The 12,567-nt window shown below is 40.8% G+C and overlaps 1 long non-coding RNA gene across 1 annotated transcript; it reads right to left on the bottom strand.

Annotated features, from left to right (window-relative positions):
- Window positions 1-126: 126 nt before the first annotated feature.
- On the bottom strand, window positions 127-12,377 carry LOC121297414. Its single transcript, XR_005947165.1, has 3 exons — window positions 11,767-12,377; window positions 3,311-3,427; window positions 127-199 (listed from the first exon to the last, which is right to left on the bottom strand). It is a non-coding gene; the product is annotated as an uncharacterized LOC121297414 (long non-coding RNA).
- Between the last annotated feature and the right edge of the window lie 190 nt (window positions 12,378-12,567).

Below are 12,567 nucleotides of genomic sequence, written 5' to 3'. Positions count from 1 at the left end.
TTTTTGACTGAGCTCGCCACCACGGGTTGATGTGTGCCGGCAAGCAACTTAAGACTTCTGGTCGAGGTCAGCTCCAGAATCCAAGCACCTTACTAAAAGCTAAGAAATGTTTATTTGAAGCTACTTACTCAGTATGTTTTAAAGCTAACCAGGAGCATTACAATGACGCTGACCTTCACAAAGTTCCCATTTCCATTACCTGTTAAAAAAGCAAACGCCACTGGGTTTAGGAACAGCTGTAACGAATACCTGCTTTCCCCAGGGGTAAGGGCCCCCCCCACACACATTTAAGCTTACTTATGAAAAGCGAAAAAGCACAGGTTATTGAAACTTATTGAAATTACATATATATATATTTTATGAAAGATGCAGTCACAGGTGTATAGGCATATACACATGTAAATGATACAATCCTTTTCTGTCTGCAAAGGGAGCAGAGTTTAGGTAAGATTAAACTAAAACACAGAAACTCCCTTTTTAAATACAATGTTCTTACAACAGCAATGTAATGACTGCGTAAGACCAACTCAGCAACTCCCCAAAGAACAACAGAATAATTTATTGTCTGATGTTTTAATGTCTGTTAAAAGCATTTGCTTTTTCAGGTTATTCCTGTATATGCAAGAACAATTCACCTCAGCTAACTCATAGTCCTCTCACCCAAATTGCACAAGATAATATTTCTTATACAATTATAGACGCCCAACGCACAACGTATTAACTTCTAGAAAACATAACCAGGAATCTCCAGTATAGCACAGCATACGTGTATTTCCAATGCGTTTACTCCAATCTTTAAACAACACCTATTTGTTGGGATGGAGAAAAACACCTGCTTATAAAACTAGAAACAAACAAGTTAGGTCTAGTAATACAAAGTCTCTCCTCTCATTAGTTAACTAATATAAATCTTTCTAGGAGTTAAAGACTGTAATTACTAATCTGGAAAGAATAATTAAATACATGCTTTGTGCACTAAATACTGTATGAAGTGTCAGTGAAAATAAACAACACACACACACAAAGTTCATTGAACAGGAAATACAATTCAGTTGAAACTGTGGTTACGCCAATATAAGCTCAGGTTCCTATCGTCAGACTGTACTCTATTACACATACACAGCTATAGGACTGGCTTTCCTGTCTGAACTGCTTCTAGATTACCTTTATTTTCTCAATTCACTTCTCAGTCTTCACAAAAAAAACACCCTCAAGGTGCAATAATATTATCTTGGGATCAATTTTGGGAGACTTGATTATAGTAGCAGGCAGTTGTGAATGTTTAAACAGTACACTTTCATGTTTTATAGGATGATATGACTGCATTTACAACAGGCAGTAATGGTCAACCATAACCTCACACACTCAACTCGCTAACTTGAGCTGTTAATATTTAAATGTCTTCTCATGTATCTTGTTATATATCGGTCGATCTATTGGTCTTGTTCCATCAGCCTTTAAAGAGAAAAAAAATACTACAGGTGACCAATAACACTGTTAACAGAGAATCTATACTTTTTTTTTTTTTTTTTTTTTTTAACAGTTTTTGGGAGAGATTTCCAAAATGTCATTATCTGAATTTTTTGTTCTGGAACAAAAAAAACAGCAAACACAATTCTAAAGCAAAAAAGAAACAAAGTAAGACTCCTTCCAAGCCCCTAAATAAGCTGTCCGAGTGGTTTATTTCTGATTCGGTAGCATTACTGAGTGCAGTCTAGCCCCCCTTATAAATGTTTCCCCATAGTAAAAGCATAACAAAGTTTAACAAAGCACAGTGAAAGCAGGGTAAAGCCTAGGTAAGCATTGTAAAGAACAACAAGGCATGATAAAGCATATGAACACAAATGGCAAACCATCAAAATCTATGGTAAATGCATAGTATAGCCATGGGGAAAGCATGGGAAAACTGCTAAAACAGCATGCTAAACTCTTATAAGGGCCGATTTTGGGTATGATACTGTAGGTAAACTTCACTGTGACTGCCTGTGACTTCAGTCAGATGAAATTAATGGCTGCTGTAAAGTTCCTGCCGTGTGTGTTCATTTGTTTGTCCATTATTGATTATTATTTATTAGTTATTTAGCAGACGCATTTATCGGAAGCGATGTACAGGGACTAGAATGTGAAGTACGCATCACAACTGCTGTTGCAGAGTCACTTACAACGAAAGAGTGTATCTGGGGTTTAAGCTGACAGAACGCACTGTATCAGACACAGAGAGCGGCGAGCATTCTTCCATGAATCCAGCAATTGTAATGAGTCTGAGCTGTGAGTGCTGAGAGAGCGGTGGAAATAGAATAATGAATTTATCGGCTCTGCAGGATTAGTAAAGGTACATGTTTCCCGCGTGTCTCAAGCCTCGCAGCATCCCGGTTTGATATTACCCTGTTAAAGTCTCTTTTTTTTATTATACTCAAATGGTGTCGCACCTTGGAGCTTGAATAGATTCAAAGTGCTCAAGTCTTCACCCTTAGCTGATTCACACAAGTGTAAAAACGTAACTACTATCCTTCTGTGCTTGGGGAAGCCTTTACTCTGCTAATGCTACTCTTAACTGTGGCAGCCAAAGGTGGGCACGGCTTAAACTGCGCTGTGCTTGGCAGACCAAGTCGGTCATTCAGGACACAAGGAAGAACTCAGTATTGCAAGAAAACAGTGCAGTCTTTGCTCTTTATGCCATTTTTGGCTATTTCTGACCCACAGCTGTGGAATATTAAATACGGGTGGGTTAAAATGAAGAGCTAAATATCACCACTGTTTTAATTCACAATAAATCTTTACTTCTGCCTGTAAAAATAATATCAGGAAGGTTCATATTTAAGTGATTTGATGATGACGGAATTTAGAAACACCTCTGGTTAGATCAATATAATTACCTTTTACATGAGAATAGCACCGAGAAAAAGATGTATGATATTCTGTTTATAACGTTCTCTCAAACAGGATACTTTTCTGTGTCTCTGTATAAAGGATTAAGTCAAATATGCCATAAAAGTATTCTTGCACAGTAGTTCATCAGCATCAGATGCTTATACTGTACTTTGCATTTACCACCGTTTACCATGCTTTACTATAATGCACCCCTCTGTGCTTTCACTTACTGTATACCCTTTTAAAAGGATACACAGTGAGACTGTACTTTCCAGTGTCCTGCCAGATACAATACAAAGCAGACGCACACAAGCACAGAGAAGGCTACATGTGCAGTTTCTGCAGCAATCCTGCAGCTGCTATGTTTGATTGTTACAGGAGGACAGGCACCGCGCGGTCAGTCAGGATCAGCGAGTCAATAAGTCTCCGAGGCACGTACCTGGCCTGGTGTGCAGAAGAGATGAAGCTGCGCTAGGCTGGAGAGCGGACGGCAGGAAGTCAGTGTGGCATCTCTAAGTGATGAAGTCACACCCTTCACAGGTGTAGAAACGCACAGCTGGGAATGAACAGAAGACAGCCCTGTCAGTAAAGCGCACAGCCGCCATCTGAAATCCAACAGCAGGCTTCGCTCAGAAAGCCCTCAGCGAGCAAATCACATCATATTCATTTTGGGAACACAAGACACTTTTGTATTACAAGATCAGTTAGTTATGAATGTTTATATTTTTACAGCAAGCTCACAGTAAACTTATCTACATGATGGTTTGATTGCGTTTGCAACAGGCAGTAAAACATTTTAAAATGTTGTAGTTTACCATGCTGTTTGCACGATTACAATATGCATTCTTGTGCTTTAGCATATATATTATTTTACCATGCCCTATTATTCCTTGGTATGCATTTGCAAGTTTCAATACCTGTACATTAAGTACTGTATTATACTGTTTGCATACGATGCTTCTGAAAGCACATTAAAAATGCATATTTAGCAGCTGGTTACGTGCATGCAGTCCCTTTACGATGACTGAAACAGTAACCTTGCGCAGTGACACTATAAACTTCTCCGACCTTGCCTAGGTTTCACTACCGCCCGCTCTAGCTAGTAAGACATTAGCGGGATTTCTGTGGTGAAGAATCAGGTGTCAGAAACAGGTAACAGCATGGTGCATGTTTATGAGTGTGACCTATAACCTTCCGTGCAGGAAACCGAAGAATAAATTACAATGAACAAAACAGGAAACTTAACTCGAGAGTTTCCCCATACGTATGTAGTGTTGCGTATGAATGCTGCGTGTGCATTTTCAAAGAGATTCACCAAGACAGGGGCGGTAAAGTACATTTCAGACACTGCTAAATTCACATGAACTACAAATCAATTCATGACACATTGCACCCTTACTCCTAATAAAATCTGCTTTTCATATTAGTTCACCATGAAGCTTTACCAAGTAAATAAGGGATAATAATAATAGCGTGTGATTCTAGATTAGATTGAATGTGCAAGCTCCAGCTTTGTATACTTATTTAATAATTGTGTTTCTGTGGTGGTGTCTGTGTATATGGAGAGGGAACAAATAACACACGAGAAATCGGATTAAATGAATTAAACTGTGCCAAAGAAAAATAATGTTCTGCAATTACAGTACACTGTGATTGGCAGTCTGCATGGGGCTCACAGCATGGTGTCATATTACATTTTTTAAACAACTGTCTTAGCAGGTTTCCAAAAACTATTATGCAACAAATGCTTTTGTAAAGTCATCAGTTGCAAGAAGTTGTAACAAGTTGTAAAATAGTACATTTCTAACAGAGATGTAATCAAGACCAAGACCAGGACTTGAGACTCCATCTCTGATTTCTAAACTAGCAACCAGTTTTAAAGACAATAGACTAGGCTATCAGGTCAGGAAAAGGACCACGCTTTCTGTCTCATTACAAATTAATATTAAACTCTTCCACTACCACGGACAGATCTATTGCATCTGTTACAACTAGAACCACTTACCCATTCTACTAATGACTGTATTCAAAGGATATGTACTCCATAAGCCATCAATCACAACACTCAATTAACCAAATTCACTGAACTAATAAAGTGGAGCTGCCTGTGTGCCACCAAGCCAGGTGCGCAGTGCTGTCATCACACAACACCACAGAGCATTCCGAGAACACATGCATCTGCCCGTCGAGAGAGAGAGACACACACGCACGCACACACACACACACACACACACACACACACACACACACACACACACACACACACACACACACACACACACACACACACACACACACACACACACACACACACACACACACACACACACACACACACACACACACACACACACACACACACACACACACACACACACACACACACACACACCTGAAGCAACACTGCCTCATCATCGTTTACTTTGGTTTCAAACACCACAGTTCCTTTCAAAAACAACAACAAAAAAAACAAAATAAAGTTGGTCATGCTACAGGAAACAGCTTTGGTTTAAGAATATGAACACGGTACCGTGCTGTTCTAAATGTCCTAATGCACACTGTAACTGCAGCTGCAGTGTATTTGCTTGGTAACGCTATAATGGAACTCTGTGCCTTACAGTAAATATGGGTGTAGAGCCACCAATGGCAGATGGGAAAGTCCCAGTTCAATTTGCAAGGTGTTTAATTTGACACACGTTGATTTTGGGGGTGACGGAGGGTGAGGTCAAGGCTGTACAGTTACGCTATTTATTACATACAAGCAGTGACCCAGAGCACTGTGCTCACTCACACAATGCAGGGGCTGTTCAGTTTGCTATGATTATGAGCTCATAAAAAGTGACCCAAAGTAAAAGCCTAACAAAGTGCAATAAAGCATAGTGAAAGCATGGTAAAGCATAGTGAAAGCATGGTAAAGCACAGTAAAAGCATGGTAAAGCATAGTGAAAGCATGGTAAAGCACAGTGAAAGCATGGTAAAGCACAGTGAAAGCATGGTAAAGCACAGTGAAAGCATGGTAAAGCACAGGCAAGCATTGTAAAGAATAACAAGGTATAGTAAAGCATATTCATAAACATAGCAAACCAGCGCAAACTACGGAAAATGGATAGTATAACCATGGGAAAAGCACGGTAAAACTATACAAACACTGTGGTGAACTTTTACAGAGAACTACAGACCTATCAGCAGAAACCAGGGTACCCAACAGAGAGATCTTTCCTGTTGGTTTAGCACTTGCCTGCAGCCGGTAAGTGAAGCCGAGAACAGTGCAGCTGTAACCAGCCGACCAGTCAAGGCCCGCAGCTACGTTCAGTTCTCCAAAGAATCTAGAAGATGATTAGAAAAACTGAATTTTCACCGTAGAGAACAAATTTTAGACAAATGTTATACACCTACCCGCTAAATGTCACAAGTAATTGCAACTGCGGACAACCACTGTAAACACAGTTATGACTCATCCAGATTCAGGGACGGACCTGCATGACTTCACATCCCTGCTAGCAGAAGCATTGTGTCACAGAATCCGTAAACACTGCATTTCCACCGCCAGGCAGAACTCTTTTTTTGAAGTGGCATTGAGATGGCGTTAGAACCCTGCTTGTGTTAAATATATACTGGGGGGTTGTTCTGGTGTTGGGCAGGGAATTTCCTGCTTGGGCCTAGTTAGTGTTATAATGTGGTCAATCAGTTAGCTAATTGATATGAAAAAAGCTGTCCTAGTATGTAAGAGAGAGGGAGACTGAGAGCAGGGAAGCTGGCTGTCAATGTGGTACTGAAAGCACAAGAGCTGGGAAGCCATTTTGGCTCACAGTTTGTTTATTTCTTTTGACTGTTTGCTGTCCTTACCTAATAAAAATGCACAACCCTGTGTGAAAAGCATTCCTTTCCTGAGACTCCTGCCTTGCCCGCTTGACCGCTTGCTGTGTGTCACAGGTGTTATTTACACCTGCACTGTAGTTACATACTTATTTTTTCCTGGATAACAGATTTCACGTAAACCTATTTTAATGCAGAAATGGCCCAGTCCACCTTACGTGTGTTACAGCAACATTAAGGACTGGAAATAATGTCTTATGAGTTTTTATTTTATTTGAATCATGAAAACATTCCTTTAGGAATCTTATGGCTATATAACTAACAAAAATTGTTCAGCCTCCATTACAATGCAGGAGGGCATGCTCCAAACTGAAACATGCAAATGTGGAACGGGACAAATGTGAATTACACACATCCCTGCAGCGAGCTGTATCTCAAAACAGTGCCATGTGAATGAGCAACACAGCCACACAGGAGAGAGGGCCCTCTGGGCAAAGAATGCATCTTGAACAAGCATTTCAAATGTATATGGATGGATATTCCTTTGAAGGATCAAATTCCAGAAGAAGTACACAATGATTGATTGGGTCTTGTCATGTACACACAGTGATTGATTGGGTCTTGTCATGTACACACAGTGATTGATTGGGTCTTGTCATGTACACACGGTGATTGATTGGGTCTTGTCATGTACACACAGTGATTGATTGGGTCTTGTCATGTACACACGGTGATTGATTGGGTCTTGTCATGTACACACGGTGATTGATTGGGTCTTGTCATGTACACACGGTGATTGATTGGGTCTTGTCATGTACACACGGTGATTGATTGCGTCTTGTCATGTACACACGGTGATTGATTGGGTCTTGTCATGCACACACAGTGATTGATTGGGTCTTGTCATGTACACACGGTGATTTATTGGGTCTTGTCATGTACACACAGTGATTGATTGGGTCTTGTCATGTACACATGGTGATTGATTGGGTCTTGTCATGTACACTACATCCTTAAGCTTTTTTTTTTTTTAAATGGTTACTGTAGGACCATTCTACCATTTCTACTATAAAACAGTCAGAAATAGTAAAATAAACGTATTAAACTGCATGACAAATGTTTCAATTCAAAGTCTTTCTCAATGCTTTCAACCCCAGAAATAAAACAAAGATAAAAATCTCTTACTTGTGGCCTCCAGCTGTGTCAAGTTAGTGAAACAAATAAGGAAGCCAAACGTTACTGTATGAAATACAGAAGTACACGGTAGCAACCTAGCTGCAAACGGACTACATTACGCACGTGTGCATCTCTTCTTCTGAGACCTCGAAGAATCTGTAGACAATGCTTTTTTCACACTTCTGTTTATTAACGCTAAGCAGCTTAGAAAGAGGTTCTAGCCCTGTTACAAACAGTGAAAGCAGAACCATGTTGTTAAAAATACAAACAGCTACATGGGAAGGTAGCAAAAGAGACAAGATATGCGTGGACTATTCCTAGGATTGGTTTTAGACACCCTACTTTGTGCCTACCTGCTGTAAGAAGTCGCTGTAATTGAATTTGCTTCTCCACGACTGTTTAAAAGGGCAATCAGACATTTCATAATGAATTACAATGAACTCACACTGGGGCTCCAGCTGAATTACTCACTGCTATTCTTAATGCAGCACATTCATTTCAAACCCATCTCATACCGCCCGGGGTCGTAAGCACTGGGGGTGTCTTGATGTCTAAACAGCACATGGTGACTGCAATATGCTCACAGATGGAAATGAGACTCTCGTTTGAGGATGTAACAGCGGTCTGTATACACAGGTGATCTGAAGTGGTCACTACAGCCAGGGGATGCTATCTTTAGACTGCTGATCAATAATAAACATGCACGCCTGAATTTGTTTTCTAAATGAATACAGCTGTTTTCTGGAGTAGTAAAACAGCAAGATGCTGGCACACCCATAGTTTTCCCAGAGAAATAAACTGCTGCTAACATGACACTCAGCCGCGTGACTCGTGCTCTCTGGGGTACAATGATTAATTAAAGAAAATTAAGTTAATCGGGTAATGAGACCTATGGGGTTCCCCCCCCCCCCCCCCATTTTCAATAATGATGTATTTATGTCTAATGTGTTACAGACGTCTCAATACTTTACTCAGGTTCTCTGAAGTAGTAAACAGTCCATGGTTTACACTGAACTCGCAACCCAATGCATTCTGGTAAGCGTAGTCCTGCTTCTCAAAGGTAAGAATGGTACCTGAGACAGGTACAATATACCAGAATGCATTTGGTTATGAGTTGAAAAGCCTGAACTATCCCAAACTGTCCCGCTCAACACAGAGCCATATGGTCACCTTACTTAAGCAACACATGACATAGCATTTTCTTTTTTTTTTTTATGTCTGGTTTTAGTCTAGGTTTAAGGAAGTGAAATGATCTCCACTGGCCAGTCTGTTTCCCCTTATGTTTGAAATGCTTTGCAGCCAGTGGCATGCTTTTGAAGACACTTCTGATGGGAAATAAGTTCGAATTGCAAGACTACCTGAAAGTAAGGCATGCAAACTGAGGGCTTCAGCAACCTAGTGCGGTGCTAGATACCACCATCGTCTACCATAGCTTCTTTCAACAGAACATGTGAGACCTTCAATGGAACTAGTCTGCAAATGCATACAACCGGAATACTCCTGTCCCCTACAAAATGTACAGAAAACAACAGACCCACCATCATCAGGGTAGGAGACTAGAGGGGAACAAGGTGCACCTTAAAATCCAGCAAGCATGCATTACACTAACTGATTACCACAGTGGATAATGAAATCACCGAATGGATTCACAACTTGGATTAATGTCACTGCAGTTTCTATGCTGCACACAGCCAGAGCGCTCCTTCTCTTAAGTGTGCACGCATTCATTCTGAAAATACAGCACCCACCTCATTAAACAATGGCACGGAGCCATCTGTCTACAGTGTGCGCTGAGTGCACACTACAGTGCGGTGGGTTTGAAGGGTAATGTAATGGGTAAAGAGACCTTTCTCAACAGGACGCTCCCTCCAGGTGCGTGCAGCAGCGGCACAGGGCTTTACTGCTCCTTGGGAATCGTTACCATACACCAAATGACAGAGCGGTGAATCACAGGGGTCTGTTCACAAAACATCAGAACCTACAGGGCGTTGCACAGTAACACACACAAAGCACTAAATAACGTGCTACTATAGGAGGAATACAGTGTTGCATATCACAAAAACGTCACGGATCGTCTCAGTCAATTAGAACACTACCAAATGTACTGATGCCAGTGTTATTACCAGGTTTGAATACAGGGACTGGTAAGCAACTGATGAAAGAAAGCAAAGGAGGTACCACAAGCTACAGCACATTCATGTGTTTATGCAGCCACTTCAACAGCACATTCATATAGAGTGGCTCCCCTGAGGCAACAAAACCTACCCGTTATGCAAAGATGAATTTCCCCTAATGCATGCCTGTTGTATATAAGAAATAACATAACGTGGTACAACCAGTTAGATAGAATTCAGCTTCAGTCCCTGGAGGGAAGTGGGCCAAGGATATGCTGACTTGTCCTTTTTCTTGTTCTCTTGCTGGAGTTTGCGATTTCTAGTGCTAATGATAAGTAAGTACACTGCCAGACCGGTCCCAGACACAGTGCTGGGTATTTCCACAATGCTCCACCAATGAATACACTCTCTCAGTCCAGACCTCTCCATCCACTCCCCGGCAGGGACCCCTAACGCGATGACTGCCAAGCTAAAGTTCAGAGGATTCACACAGATAGTTCACTCCGGCATTTTCCGCAACAGTTTGACTTTGACACAGTTTATGTAACAACATAAAAACAGCCTCTGTGGCGTGGTTTACTGTGAGACCAGAAACGTCAGCTGGGTGCTTGTTCAAACTCAAAGCAGATCGAAATAGACCCTTTTTATGTTGCAACATCTGCGATTTGACCAGGTTTCTGTGTTATAAGGAAAACTGGTTTGCACTGGCATTCTGCAACCCCGTGCCACTGAAACCTGTACAGAAACATGTAGGTTAATAATAATAATAATAATAATATAGTCTGCATGTACCATTGTATTCAAATTAATTAAATATAGAACCTATTTATATTTGCCAATACAAAACAGCACAAAAAAAATCTACTACACATGCAGTGAAAAACTTACTATAATTCTCAGAATATTTACGTTCAAAATAGTACATTATGAGCTTCTCGTTTTGCACAGAAGACAGTGGAGCTAGCGTACTACACGTCTAAACAAAACGGGGTGCAATATTATGGGTGCCACGGTTCGACTCAAATAGTGACGAGAGAGAGAGACGTCGCCTGTCTTTAAATTACGTCTCTGATGTTGAAAAGGCAAATGTATTTATAGAACAATTTCCGCTTCAGTAAGATTAAGCCTTATTGAAAACGTGCATAGACTTCGTCGGACACTAGATGTTGATCACAAATATATACAACTTTCTGATGTCATGGGAGCAATTAGTAATCGGGATGCTCTACTAGTGATCTTTCGCCAACCTAATTATTTCAAAACCACACTATTTAGGGAAGGCTAAAACGAAATAAAAACATCGTGGTCTAATGCCAGCGTTGCGGGGCTGTTGTTGGTATTCTGTGACCGCCAGTAGCACACTCAATCGAATCAATAATGCAGAAATATAACATGCTTTATTAAAAGATGGCTTTAAAGCACAGCATTACTGCAATCTAATCCATAAGAATGCAATCCTGCGAGAAGAATGCATTGCTCTAATGCGAGTCAAACTGTTTGAATAAATAACTGAGATATGCAATACTAATCATTTAAAAGCCGCATTATTTCCCGCTAGGCAGTGGTACAGTCAGTGATGTTCAGTGTACATTGAGTGACTAAGTCATTTGCAAACCCTCATTTTTAAGCACATTTTCAACCTTTAAATTAAATTTTGACCCCGAGTAACCCTGCTGTCTGGAATGGATGAAAGTATCCTAGCAACAGCACCGCATGTTACATTTATTCATCACCTCTAGTTGCTTATGTGGGGTGCAATAAGAAGTAAAGCATACACATTTATACTCACCAAAAACCATAACGGGGTCAGCGTTTTTCGTCCTCTTCGCTAGAGTGTGTTGGAAGAATCCCCGGAAATATCAGAAGATTAAGCAACAACACTAGTGCCAACAACAAAAATTACGCTTTTTTTAAATGAATACACAAATAAAACTTCGCGTCCGCGTTTCCCTTCCGCCGCTTTACCGGAGACAGGTTTTTATTGGACAGATCCTTTCAAAATAGGAGGGTGTTTAAAATATTCCAGCTTTGTTTTCTAAGCCGTTTCTAGTAGCCGCACGCAGCCGTGTCGGCAGCTTGCACGATTAATATATTATTGCAAATGCAGTCTCCAGTTTGGCTTGGCCTTCATCAGCATTATTGCACTGTGTGAGACACAGAACCAGGATGTCACACTGTGCAACGAGCGAGTAAGAACAAGCCATAAACGTCCTTGCCTTGAGATATATTAATATATCCCCCTTGTGTTGTCTGCATGCACAAAATGCTTGATTTCCCGTACGCTTTCTAGCAAATAAAGCTGTCAGATGCGCTATTTTTTTTTTATTATTTTGTCCGAGTGGTAGAAGGAGGAGATGGGAGGGCTCTTGCTTTCCTAAATGAAATGACTGGTTTGGCAGCTTTGCGTAATCTCAAATGCCTTGCGCACATTGTGCATAACTGTAGACTTCCCTGCTGATTTACATTCACGCTTCACATTGCAGCGACTGACACTGGCCGAGGAGTCGGCGCCCCCTGCTGGAGCTGAAGTGTACGTGCAGCAGGAGTTCGTATTTATTTATTTATTTCTATTGCATGTAGCAACTAACAC

The sequence above is a fragment of the Polyodon spathula genome, chromosome 22 (genome assembly GCF_017654505.1).
Source record: "Polyodon spathula isolate WHYD16114869_AA chromosome 22, ASM1765450v1, whole genome shotgun sequence".
NCBI classification, from domain to species: domain Eukaryota; kingdom Metazoa; phylum Chordata; class Actinopteri; order Acipenseriformes; family Polyodontidae; genus Polyodon; species Polyodon spathula.
This window is presented reverse-complemented; position numbering and strand designations above follow the sequence as displayed.